Raw genomic sequence first — 11,256 nt, forward strand, 5'->3', positions numbered from 1 at the left:
GAAACCAGAGCAGTCCAACTACAATAACAACATATGCTTGAAAATGTGTTGGCTCTTATTATATAAAGAAGTGTAAGTCACAATCATACAATAAACCATGTAAACCTGCTAGCCCCAATAGTGGAACGTTACAGCCACATCTGCCTGCTCCTCCAAAGAGATGTACTAGCTCTGTGTAGTGGAGAAACCAAGGCGCGTTACAATATTGTCCAAGCCTTCTTCAAGATAGTCTTAGTAGAAGCTTGGCTGACCAAAAGCCTATACAATGAGTTATGAGGAACTATTTATAGCAAAGGGTGGGGTGACCCTTGACATTCCCCTTTGTGACCATTCAACTACCCTCATGACTCTTCACCTACTCTATGATTGTTACATCCACTCTTGACACTTGACTTACACTTGACATGACTCAACATTACAATGCACATGTACTCATGTGAACGATGGCTTGAACAAGCCAAACTAGACACCACTCTGACTTAGACAACTATAGAAGTCCAACTGCTCGACATCCTCATGCTGATCAACAGTAACATATTGATGCTAAGATTGGTAGTCTTTGATAGTGTCTGTGTGTTCCACTGTGACATCCGTCTGGAACCTGAACCTTGCCTCCATGGCATCTGGGTACAATGCTCCGGCTCCTCTATCCAACTCGTCTGAAAGAATGTGCATCATTTTCCTCAATGTGGCCAGACCAGCAACATACTTGTGCATGATGTCTGCACTGATAGGCAAGTCTAGGCTGGTGGCGATGCACATCAACTCATCGAAGTACGAGTCAAGCTCCTGTTGGACCTGCTTCTTGGTCTTCGCCTAGGTGAGAGTCCCAAGTGATGGGATCACATGTGTGTGGACAAAAACCTCCATGCTCTTGAATACTCGTGCATGGGAAGCCTGTATGCCAGTGATGAATTGCGATAGGTCATCATAGTTCTGGATCTGACTCCAGATACGTGATTGCAACTCGACTGCATTGGCCCTCATCACCTTTGGCAAGTGAGGTGGGGCTCCCTTGTACTTCATCATCCATGCTTGCATGTTTTCAACAGCAGCATATATGTGTTGAAAATAGCAACAAGAAATGTTAAAAATAGCATTCAAAATATTCCAATTTTGGTTTGTCCTTGAATTAGAATTGTGAATTAAAATTCGAATTTAGTCTCATCAGCTGCTTGAAAAATAATTAATGAATTCATCTTGAGTTAATTAGTTAGAGAAATTCAAGCTAGAAGTCTTTGTGAAGTCATGCAACAGTTATCCCTTAAATTACGAAGATTATCCCTTAATTAAGGAGATAAGGATGAGTTGTATTTGAGTTGTAATTAGTTAGCTCAGTTAACTGAGCTAAGTCCAGTTAAATTAGTTCCAAACAGTTTGAGGAACTAATTGTGAGTTTAGTCAGTTAATGCATGCATGCATGCAACTAGTGTACTCCATATAACTGAAGATTCTCTCATAAATAACTCATGCATGTCAGTTTGACAAAGACCCAGTTGAGATTAAAGACAGGGACAATTTACTATTAGTTGGAGGAATTTTCCTATAAAGGAAACTCATCCATGCAGAAGGAACAAGGTTCCTTGAGGATTGCGCAGTTTTACAGGGTGTGAGATCAGTGTGAGTGATCAGTGTTACACTTGGTAACAACAGGATCACCCAAGATAAACTCCACAATGAAATAGGAGGCTTGGAGGGCAGAGGAGAAGGTTTGTGAGAAGCCTTATTTGCCTGTGAGCATCCAGGAGGATTGTACTGAGAGCTGGATAGCTGTGAGAGCTAAAGCTTTGTGTAATCTTGATGTATTTCCACCTTATATGATAATACAGATAGTGGGGTTTTTAGCTGAGGCTTTCCCCTGAGTATTTTTTGTGTTTCATGTGCATTGATTCTTCTTCTTATGGTTATATGTGTTCAGCTCTAATTCAGCTATATCTTTAAGCTTCCACAAGTTTGATAGTAGAAGTAGATTATAGTATTTTGCTTTGGTATATTGCATTATCGAGTTAATCTACAGTCAAATTTTCTACATAGATCTCAGAGGTAGATTTGTAGAGAATTTGCAAGAAATTCTACAATATGTTCTTCAAGATGTGTGTTCTTCTCGCACATCGATGCTGCCATTCGTGGAGATGAATGACTGCTTGGTGCACGGTACCAAACTTGGAGTACAATGCTCGCATAACTATGTCCAAGGACAATACTTCATCCAGTATTTCCTTCTTCAGTTCAGCTCGGGTGGACATTGTCACAAAGTCTCCTCCCTGCTTGGCCACCTGTAATTCCTTCACCATTCACTCATTCTCAGCTATGAGGAAACAAACACTTGAGCTAGTGGATTCAACATACACTCTAGTGGCATCGGCCAAAGCAGCTCGATGCTTGTGCACATCAGTCACGATCACTTGTTCTTCAACTTGTGTAGGGGATTTTTGGTCCTCCGGAGTTAGTACTCTGTGAGACTGCACAACTATGTGGTGAGATTCATCAAAGGAGATGTTGTGCACCTCTGCTTTTGGCTGACCACCAAGGATCGCAATGCCTCCTTGGTCATTCGAGACTTTCTCATCATCTGGATGCATTGAAGTGGGTGATTCAACCTCTCTATGGTGAGGCATGAGGTCAGTGTCCTGTTCCAACTCCTGTTGCTCCATGTCTGCATCCAACTGTTCAAGAGCCTATTCTATCTCATGAGAAAAGTCTTTCCCCTGCGAGGGTTCACCCTATTCACCTGATGCCAATTGTTCAGAAGAATCAACTACCTGTATGGTCGCTGCTTTGTCCGTCTGCACATGATGCGCCCCCTGCTGTGTCTTCTGCTGCTGCGCTTCATTCTCCTGTTGGCACAACTCTTGTTCTCTTTGGAGTTTCTCCCTCAGCTCATGCAACTCCTTCTCTACTTCTTCCATTCTATACTTCTCCTTCTTCCTTCGTGCGATGCGCTTGTCGCACTGCTGCCTCTTTGCCTAAATATCCTTAGCTGCTTGTTCTACAAGTGGATATGCTCAAAACTTGTAGCTTTGCTCCTCCTCCATGCGATCGAAAATCTTCCTCTTCCCTTTGTTGCACAAAGGTATGCTTGGCTCTGTTGCCTCTGCTATTGCTGCTACTACTGCTACTGCTGGTACTCTCCATGATGCTGCTTCATGTTGTTGTGCTAACCACTCTATGGTGAAGCCAACCTATTCATTGGGTCTGGAGGAATTGTAGCAGTACCTCCATGAGTCTTCCTCGGCCCAATGAAATTCCCATGGATCCAGTTAAATTGAACTCTCAAGTAGTGATCCTTCACAATGCAATGTGGGTCATATGGGTTGAAGCTTCGGAGGTCAAACGGGTACTTGTTCATTTGTTTTGCTTCGACATCCACTTGCTTGATAATATGGATCTCATATAACCCAATCCACAACAGAAGAGTGCGCCAAGGTGCCTTCTTCTTCCGCTGCAGTCTAGCTATCAATCCTGCTGAGACATGATACCCTACTTCCTGCATGACAAGCACATCCAAGGCAAACTTTGGTAGGACATGCGGAGGCTTCTCTGCACTGAACACTCAGATGAACGTGTCGGACAGTGAGGCATACCAATATGCAATGCCTAACAATGCCTTCATCGCTTCCTCTAACATGCAGGGTGGATCCTGTTCAAATATCAACCTGTACACTGGGGTGACGAAATGGTCAGATAGCTATATGATCACTCCTCTGAAGCTGCATTCAAACAATAACTTGAAATACGTGTTCACAACAATCTTCGCCGATGACCATGCCCACTCCAAGCCCGGGAACTCATGTCGGGCACAAACTACATGTATAATGTAGGTGGACATGTAAATCTTTGCATGCATGCCTTTGGGTGACTGTCGAGCCTTCGTGACTTTCTCCTTCAGCTGATGAGCCAGTATGTTGGACCAGTTGCATGGTCTTCCTCCTCTAGCCAGTTGGTCCAGTGCGATCACCCAACTCTGAGGGAAGGTCTCAGTGCTTTCTTGGCCACTCAGTGGGCATGCGAATATGACTAAGTATTGGTATGCCTTCCTCAATATCTTTGTCTTATAGACCTGATTAGGTGTCATCCTGAAACGAGATGGCTCCTTTACCCAATCCTTCAGAATGTCTCTGGAGTGAGCTCTGTTTTTGGGCAAGTTGAATGGAGGAGTCATAACAGTCATGGGCTCGGTCATCTGATACATCTCATCATAATCTCGTGCCCATAAGGTTGCAAGCTTCGTCCCACTAACACTCCTCAAGGTCATCATCTCGAGGTTAGTGTGAGAGACAATTTAGTGAATCATGTTCGCGCATGGGAACGCAGGGTATCTGCATGCAATCTGGTACAAGTTGGACTTATGAATGTTCACGTACACCTGACGGTCTTCAAGGTATTCCCCTAAAGTACCTGTGAATGTTTCATTCACCTCTTTCCACTTTAGTTTGATGTCCTTGTCTAGATATATCTTCGTATCTTCGTAGATCGGCATACTAGAGGACACCTGCTCAACTGTTGCTGCAGCTGCAATACCATCAGTGTCTTGAGATCTTGTCCTCTTGGAATCCATTGAGACAGATGAACACATGAGAGATCTGGAAATAAGAAGCATGCATGGCAAGAAATATGTCAGTGAAAACAAAGAAATTCGGTGAAGGACACAACACATACCTGGGAAACTGATGAGCTAGTTTGCACAAATTTCACTGGGAAGTTGAGTGACTGGTTGCCAGAACTGTGCAAAAGGTAGTGTGGGATGTCTAGGAGGCTAGACCGGCTGCTGGATCTGCGAAATGTGCAATCCAGTTAGGCAGTTGGTTGCTGCGATTGTGCAATTCCAACTGGGAAGAACTGCTTGCCCAGGGACAGATTTGCGCAATTTCTTGGGCCAAGCAGCCACTTTCCTCTAGAAATGCGCAAATCGGTCTTGGAGGCCAGTTCTTGACAAGAATGCACAAATCTGGAGAGGAAGGTGAGCATTCCTTCCCCAGATTGCGTAATGTAGCCTTGGTGAAGGCAGAGCCCAGGCCAAGCTTGGCCCGACTCGCCAACGGGGAAATGAAAGCATGTAAGACAGTGAATGCATGGTGACACTAAGTGATAACAGAAGTGATAAACATTGCATGCAAAACATGAATGAAAGATTCAACAAACATATCAACATGCATGTGGGTGAGGCCGTTCGCCAGTTGGGCGAACGTACGTGTAAAACAGTTCAGTGCATGCGACAGCAGTGAGATAGCAAAAAAAACTAAGACAGAGCTAGTACAAGCTAGAATACATGTAAATGACATCAAGCGTTCAAAGAAATCAAGAAAACAACACTCATACAAGCGAATACACAAAAAGTGACAGAAATTCCGAAAAAGACAAGTTGAGGCCACTTACCCGTGAATAGCTGAGCCAGATGTGTCGAAGAGTTCTAGATGTGTTGTGGGATGTCAGAGCTCCAATATTGATGTGAATGAATGAGCTATGATGCGTCGAATAAATAAGTTTGGTCTTATGACGTGCATGCCACAAATCTAGGAAAAAGCGACACTTGGAGGGAAACTTCTAAAACAACTTTGCATGTAACCCCGGCTGCTAAAAATAGCTCCCTAAATCATGGGATGCCTTTTCCATGTTGTCTCTTGCTATTCTGGGAAGGTCAAGTCATGCATGCATGCAAGTCAAGATTCTTTAGTCCCAGGTGGAACTGGTCAACCAGACTGTTCATGCATGCAGTTGCTCAACTGCTTGGGAAAAATGTGCATTCCTGAATGTGAGTTGGGCTGACTACCCAAGGGGATTGCACAATTTCTAGGAAGAGCAGCTGAATACTGCCCAGATTTGTGCAAATCCTAGGCTGAATAGTCTACTGCTGGGAAAATTTGCACAAATGGGAGGGTTGGCTGGCAGGATTGCACAATCCTGGAGCCCAACAGGCTGTCAGAGAGGATTGTGCAATTCCTGGAGGGAAGGCTAGTTTCCCTCTAGAAATGCACAATTTTCAAAGGGAAGCTGATCAGCCTATAGTTGAACCAAGTCCGGGTGAGCAGCCTGTGAGGGGAATGGATCAACTGTGATCGACAGGCTCCCTTTGTGTGAGGAAAACACAAGAAGCTTGAGTACTTGACAAAGCAAGACAAAGTGCTATGTAAGGTTGGTAGGGAGGCTCCAAAACAGGCTAAGGCAAAATTTTGGAGGGTGGTTGTAGCCGCTACAAGACTTGGTGACACACTGGTAGAACTCCATCTCTCTAAATGGACCTTATTCGTGAAAAATGAGTCTAACACCTCCGGAAGTATTGTTCAGCTCTCAGCTCATCTTTTCTTCACACTAGCTTGATTGTAAGATGTAGTATCTGCCAAACTCTTGGTCAATTGACACACATTCCAAGCCAAGGAAACACCGTTGTTTCGATTGGGGTTGAGGGGTATATAGGTGCACAAGCAGTTTAGTCATCAGAGTCTAAGTTTCATGTTTGGTGTTGCTCCAGTGCCAGCAAGACTGGACAGTACCCCGGTGGAGTCACATCGGAACACAAGCATGGCTCCACTGCCAGCGAGCCTAGTTAGTACCCCAACGGAGTTACTTGCATCACCTCCCTACATAGGAAGCCTTTCTCTTCTTTCTCCTTATTCATTTTCAATTTGAATTTTTTGACTTTTCATTTTTTTTCATTTTCACTGTGCATAACACTTATTTATTTCAGAGGTGGAAGAGGGATCCCGACTTATTGAGAGCAGAGGAGGTTGTTCCAGTAGAGAATTATTTTATTGTATCTCTGACGTGCTTGTTAAGGTTTTCCCCCTCACCTTACTCTACTTGATTGAGCTGACAAGGGTTAACCCAAAAATAACCGACTAGAGGAGGCGACACTAGTTAGCGCACAACCGTTGTGTTTTCACCAAGGTTCACTTCGAACAGCACATATTTTCCTTCGATGTATCATGGAATAAAAGTAACAAGTTCATCATAATGAGGCAAGATGATAGATAACCAAGTAGTGATAGTTGTACAAGCCCTCTTGTACTTTACCCAACTCGTTTCACGAGTCACACATGGTTTCATGCAGACTAACCTACGAATGAGACAAGCGAATGAACTAACAATCAACAAAGCAAAGCAAGAGCCAAAGAAAAAATGAAAGCGAAGAAAGTAAACAAACAAGCAAACAAAGCATGTAAGCAAATGACTCAAAGCAAACACTACTCCTACTCCTACACTAATGGTGCATGGGCTTGATCACGTGAAGTGATACTTCTAATGCAGCCACCGACGCATTGGTAGACCCATGTTGGTGAAGGCTTGGTCTACAAGTAACCCAATTGTGCGGACCAACATACAAGAAAGATATAACAGTGAATACAACCACACTTCGTGTTTCAAAGTGCCCACGGGACATAAGTGAGTGCATGTGCATGACTAGAATTCTGTGGACTTATCGTGGTGTTGTGTGACACTACGTGCAACTTTGAAGAATAAGCACACTCTTGACTGTGACATGCAAGCAAATGAAAGAAACAAAGATAACTTGCGTCGCGCATGAGTGCTTACAATATAAGACTCCTCCAATGCATGAGAAATGGGATCGTGTAGTTCGAGTGGAGGAAGTGTGATCTGTGTGTGAGATGGATCTTCAATGCATACATATGAGTGATGAGGTGCCTTGGGTGATTGAATAGTTTCATGATCGGAAGTGAGACTAACCCCAAGAGAGCAAGGGACTGGCATAACCATCATCTCGGGTTGAAGTGCCTCGACAGTCTTAGGTGCCTCAACTTCAGCATTGGGTAGATCATCATAAACTGGTGGCTTCAAAAGATCAACTGCGATAGATTCATGATCGTGATAAAAAATGGAAGCAAATGGATCACGACCGCCACGATAAAAAAATCAATGAATTCTTCGGCATCCTCATGATTAGATGAATCAAAGAGAGGGGTATATGAAAAGCGAACAAATCCATCCTCTGTGTTTCAGGAACAGACAGATGAAGGATCAAGTGGATTTTCAATGAGTGACTTATCCTCTTTGTTGTTGAATGATGGACTAACATCCAGTGAGTCCTGCGAGTGATCAACAATGGGTGCATCCGTGGATGAAGACACACATGCAAAATCATGGATGGCAGGTTCACCAAAGAGGTTAGGAAAGAACGGAGGAGGCTCGGACGGAAGGGATTCATCCTTTGCCGAGTGTTGATGTTCAAGCTCCCACTCATACTCTCCATGAATGACAGCGCATGTTGGTTGTGAAAAACCAACTCCATCAATGGGTTGTTCCTCGTTCACAACAAGTGAAGAGTCCATAATGGACGAACACAAGAGAACATCATCCGGAGGAACACCTGAGTGTGAAGACGGAGGTCAAAGAAAAGAATGCATATGAGAACTCAAAGGAATCACAACCAAATCTGCGTGAAAATTGAGTGGAGTGATGTTGGGAGAGTGTGAAGGTTGAACAGGTGTGCAAGCATGATCCTCAACATCATTGGGCAATGGTGGAACTATTGAATGAGAGGGAGGTAGACAGTCAGTTGAGACAGTGCCCGCTCCCACATGGGATTTCGTAGTTCCATCAATGAAGAAGGTTGAGCGAGGCTTGATCTCAAGATTTCTCTTGGGATGGGCAAGTTTCTTAAGACAGTACTTGAACCAGTCCCAGAGATAAGAAAACTTCATCTGGCTCCTGAGAGCTTGAAACTGCAAGTCACAGAAGCACTGCCAAAAATCAATCATGGATTCATGCGGAGCCCTTCCTTGTTGTAATAGTTTCCAGTCAAGATGGTCTGGATCAAAATGATATAACGTGTCTTCAATAAGATCACAAAAGTGCTCACATGAGTGCATGGTGTCAGCCAATAGGCTGAGCACCCAATGAAATGGAGATTCACGAAATTTGTATGTAAGCATCAAACCGGCTTGTTTGTTAGAAAACTCATCTTCCTCATGAATCATGGAAAGAAAGTTATGTAAGTGCTTAGGCCAGGCCACTTTGCCTTCACAATCATACGTGTGAGTGGACAAGAATTGAAAATCTTCCCCAAGATGGAGACATCTTCACGATTCGAAAAACACTTCAGGGGAAGAAGAATGTACGACTCCATGAAAGATATGTAGAGGTTCAAAACTAGATGAGAGGAAACTACTTGTCATCAGGCCCTCCGTCTAGCACCAGAAATGTTGATGCTGCTGGACCCGCCAGCATGTCAAGAGGATCTCCCCGGTAAGAAGTCCTAATTAGACCTTAGACCGTTTGGTGTAGGAGTCCCAGTAGTGGGTCATAAGGTAATGCCTTGATCGCGATGTCGTACAGAGGAAAATAAGATAACCATGTTAGTAGAAAGGGTGTGACTGATACAGTGAGTCAAGGAAGGTGTATGAAAGGTTCTAACACTTCGAAGGGAGAGAGGGTGAAGGTGAGTTCCAGGTTGAAAGGGATCCGTCCCAACTCGGCTAGGAACACATAACACAAAGGACATGCACATCTTCTGGTGAAGCAGTCGACTCGGATGCAGTAGTCACATCATACAAGGTAAGATAACACGAACAACACTCACTGATGAGTCCAAGACGAGTGTATCAGTTATTATAGCAAGGTTCATGTGAAAGGTCTGTTTGATGTCTGGCAAAGCAGTCGACATGGACGGTGACAACTTTAACAACATATGCAACACATTAACAACAAGATTCATATAATTGCATACAAATTAGTTCATACACAAGTACGTAAGTTAAACAACATATATCATTAAGGCAACCGAAGCAGTCCAACTACAATAACAACATATGCATGAAAATGTGTTGGCTCTTATTATATAAAGAAGTGTAAGTCACAATCATACAATACACCATGTAAACCTGCTAGCCCCAATAGTGGAACATTACAACCACATCCGTTTGCTCCAAAATGATATACTAGCTCTGTGTAGTGGAGAAGCCAAGGCACATTAAAATACTATCCAAGCCTTCTTCAAGATAGTCTTAGTAGAAGCTTGGCTGACCAAAAGCCTATATAATAAATTAGGAGGAACTATTTATAGCAAAGGGTAGGGTGACCCTTGACATTCCCCTTTGTGACATTCAACTACCCTCATGACTCTTCACCTACTCTATGACTGTTACATCCACTCTTGATACTTGACTTACACTTGACATGACTCAACATTACAATGCACATGTACCCATGTGAACAATGGCTTGAACAAGCCAAACTAGACACCACTTTGACTTAGGCAACTATAGAAGTCCAACTGCTCGACATCCTCATGCTGATCAACAATAACATATTGATGCCAAGATTGGTAGTCTTTGATAGTGTCTGTGTGTTCCGCTGTGACATCCGTCTGGAACCTAAACCTTGCCTCCATGGCATCTGGGTACACTGCTCGGGCTCCTCTATCCAACTCGTCTGAAAGCATGCGCATCATTGTCCTCAATGTGGCCGAACCAGCAAAATACTTGTGCATGATGTCTGCACTAATAGGCAAGTCTAGGTTGGTGGTGATATACATCAACTCGTCGAAGTATGAGTCAAGCTCCTGTTGGACCTGCTTCTTGGTCTTCGCCTGTGTGAGAGTCCCAAGTGATGGGATCACATGTGTGTGCACCACAACCTCCATGCTCTTGAATACTTGTGCATGGGAATCCTGTATGCCAATGATGTGTTAAGGTAGGTCCTCATAGTTTTGGATCTAACTTCGGATACGTGCTTGCATCTCGACCGCATTGGCCCTCATCATCTTTGGCAAGTGAAGTGGGGCTCCCTTTTACTTCATCATCCATGCTTGCATGTTTTCAATGGTAGCATGTATGTTCTTCAAGATGCGTGCTCTTCTTGCACATCAATGCTGCCATCCATGGAGACGAACGACTGCTTGGTGCACGGTACCAAACTTGGAGTACAATGCTCACATAATTGTGTCCAAGGACAATACTTCATCCAATATTTTCTTCTTCAGTTCAGCTCGGGCAGACATTGCTTGGCCACCTGTAGTTCCTTCCCCATTCGCTCATTCTCAACTATGAATAAATGAACACTTGAGCTAGTGGCTTCGCCATACACTATAGTGGCATTGGCCAAAGCAACTGGATGCTTGTGCACATCAGTCACGATCACTTGTTCTTCAACTTGCACAGGGGATGTTTGGTCCTCCAAAGTCAGTACTCTGTGAGACTGCACAACTTTGTGGTGAGATTCATCAAAGGAGATTTTGCACACCTTTGATTCCGACTGACCACCAATGATCTCAATGCCTCCTTGGTCATTCGAGACTTGCTC

Source organism: Pinus tabuliformis, chromosome 1_1, assembly GCF_031772625.1.
Source record: "Pinus tabuliformis cultivar Carrire ecotype Pingquan chromosome 1_1, CPIR1, whole genome shotgun sequence".
NCBI lineage: Eukaryota > Viridiplantae > Streptophyta > Pinopsida > Pinales > Pinaceae > Pinus > Pinus tabuliformis.